Source organism: Aplidium turbinatum, chromosome 5 (assembly GCF_918807975.1).
Source record: "Aplidium turbinatum chromosome 5, kaAplTurb1.1, whole genome shotgun sequence".
Classification (NCBI taxonomy): Eukaryota; Metazoa; Chordata; class Ascidiacea; order Aplousobranchia; family Polyclinidae; genus Aplidium; species Aplidium turbinatum.
Genome location: NC_137476.1, coordinates 12,642,190 through 12,644,941, shown reverse-complemented (window position 1 = coordinate 12,644,941; position 2,752 = coordinate 12,642,190).

The following is a 2,752-nucleotide window of genomic DNA, read 5'->3' as shown; positions in this document are numbered from 1 at the left end:
GTTAACTCGCTCACAGATGTATTCTGTTTAATTCGCTCAAAGTGCGTCTGGCAAAGTGTTATCTTGATGTGGGTTGTATTCAAATGCTTGAGACAAACCTTTTTTATATCTTTTATGTAATACATGTAGGCCTACTGTATATAAAATCTCTGTTTCTTTCGTCACTTTAAAAAGAAATAAAAGCTTGTGTTTTGACTATTTTAGATTTGACAATTTGGCTTATAGGCCTAATCTTAATTATACTATACTGCGGCCCTCGAACAAATTCAAGATCTAAATGCGGCCCTCGAGATAAAAAGTTTGCCCATCCCTGCCTTATAATAATGAAAAGGCAAAAGTGGGCCGCTAGAGAAAATAGAAGTAACTCGCAAGCAATTTATTTTGGTCAAGTTTCATTAAATTCTTTAACATTGCCACATTTGTTGTGTGTATTTATAGGTCCACTTGAGGCACTTGTTTTAAAGGTAATGATTGTAGTCTGTGTCAGTGTGTTTGCATTGTCGACCATAGGAACGTGCTTGTACTGTTTCAAAACCAAGTCGATCACTACGGTAAGTTTGAAACTTGCACTTTTGTGAAACTGCAATGGATAGGCCTACATAAAATAGAAAGCTGAAAGAGAAAGTGAAATGAAAATTTTAGCCTACAACCAAACAATGAACCAGATTTCTGTTTTTAATTTTGGTTGTTACGGTTACAGTCGTTTTTATTTTCAAATTTGTTTGTCGTATCCAGGCTTACTTGGTTGAAGATTTAGATTAAGTGAACGGGAAGGCAAGGAAGCCAATCTTCAGGCATGTCTTTAAGTGTCCTGCTAAAGACACAGCCGCATGCTCTTGAGCGGTGTCGAACCGGCGTCCTTTCGATTGCCATTCCAGAGCTTCACCACTCGGCTATGCAGCCGACTTTTCAGGTTTTGAGATCATTCACGTTTAAGAAATAAAGCATAATATTTCCTTACATTTTGTCCCTTCTTGCCCCACTTTTGTGGCAACAAGGGACGCTGCCCCTCTTCTCTCTACAGGTGTTTTTCTGACTGTTTTTCATACTTCTTTTTAGTGTTTCTGTATTTTGAAATAATTTAAAGTGCAAATCAGGCCAGCAACTGTTACTTCTAAAGAATCGATCAACAGTAATAATTGTAGTAGGTCTATAGCCTAGAATAGCACGATATAGTTAGCCTATAATATAGTTTTATAGTTGGATCAGTAGTATACTACACATGTATAAAAGCCTAAATCTTAGAACAACCCTTTGTAAAAAATGTTCCGTCAAGTAATCAAGAAACTGAAAAGTAGGCTAACTGTCAATCAAAACAAACAAAAACTTGTTGGGGAAGAGGTTTGAGTTTGTCATTCTGCAATTCCTGCCTGTAGCTTATCAACTCTGTGCTAATCTAAACAGGCGTAGACATCTAACGCTTACCCAGATCACAAGGTTGGAAGTAACGACTAATTGTGACTGTTCGATAGCGTTATTCGTTGCTTTCTGAATATCGAATGCTTATACCGATTCCTTTTAAAAATAAATATCAAATGCGCGTTATTCACCGCTTTTTTATGCAAGCAACGAAATCATTATTCGTTTTTCACTAATCGAGAATTGCTAAATCATTTTTTGTTGTTCACTTACTTCGTCGTCAAAACGAATTTACAAGATTTAGTTTTCGGATTACTATCCGACCTAGTCCCATTCCGGTTTTCAAACTTTAAAAGATTAAGGAAAAATTTGCGGCAACACAGTTCAGAAAAACCATGCCAGTGAGAGTAGCTAACAGTGTTGCCAACCTTGTGGTTTCCCGCAAGTTTCTTGTTTTTTTTTCGAGTTTGCGTATTTTTTTGAGTTTGCGGGTTAGGCCTGGGCTACTTGTTTTTGGGCTCGTTTTTTGGCCAGTCAAACTTTTTTTAAACTTATTTTTAGTAATTGCTATTCATTGCTTTTTTTAAGTATCGATAGCGGAAAGTCGTTGCTTTTTTGGGCACTATCGAATAATGAAATAGTCATTGCTTTTTGACTAACGACTTCCAACCCTGCCCAGATATCGCACTGAGAAAAACTAAAAGTGAGTAAATTGTTGTTGAGTTGTTTAGTTTATTGTTTCATTGCAAAAACTTTGTTTGGTGTTCCGTAAGATTATTTTATTGCATAAAGTGTTCTTTTGCTCAAAAAAAGCACTGGCACAGAATTATTTCAATTGTGAGCGTAACTAAGTTAGTTACAGACTTCAAGGAAGGCATAACAAAAATTGTGATTAAAGATAATGCAGTATGATAACATGAAAACAAAAGTTATGAATTAAAGTTTAACAAATGGCTGGATGTCATTTTTGTAACTTGGTCAGTAGCTTTTTGAAAAATTGATACCTTATCAACATAGCCGTACGAGCCAGGGGGGCAGGAGGGGCAGCTGCCCCCCTGTTGTTTCAAAACGTCGCGTATTCGGGCAAATTATTGCAATTATTAGGGCAAAAATTGCTATATGAAAAGCTACAAAATTGCATGAAGTAAGAAAAACTATAAATTAATATCTTTTACCTATCAAACTAAGTACAGCCTCTCATTTGCACAAGAAATGCCGCAAAATTTTCATTTGACACACCCGTGTCCCGTATTGATGTATTGTATTGCATGGTGATCAAACTGGTAGTACGAAATGCATTTAACCAACTGCATCATGCCAATTTGGGCAGTCACCAAAATATGTCTCTAATAGCCTACTTTTGTGAAACTGCCCAAATCAAAACGCAAAATTG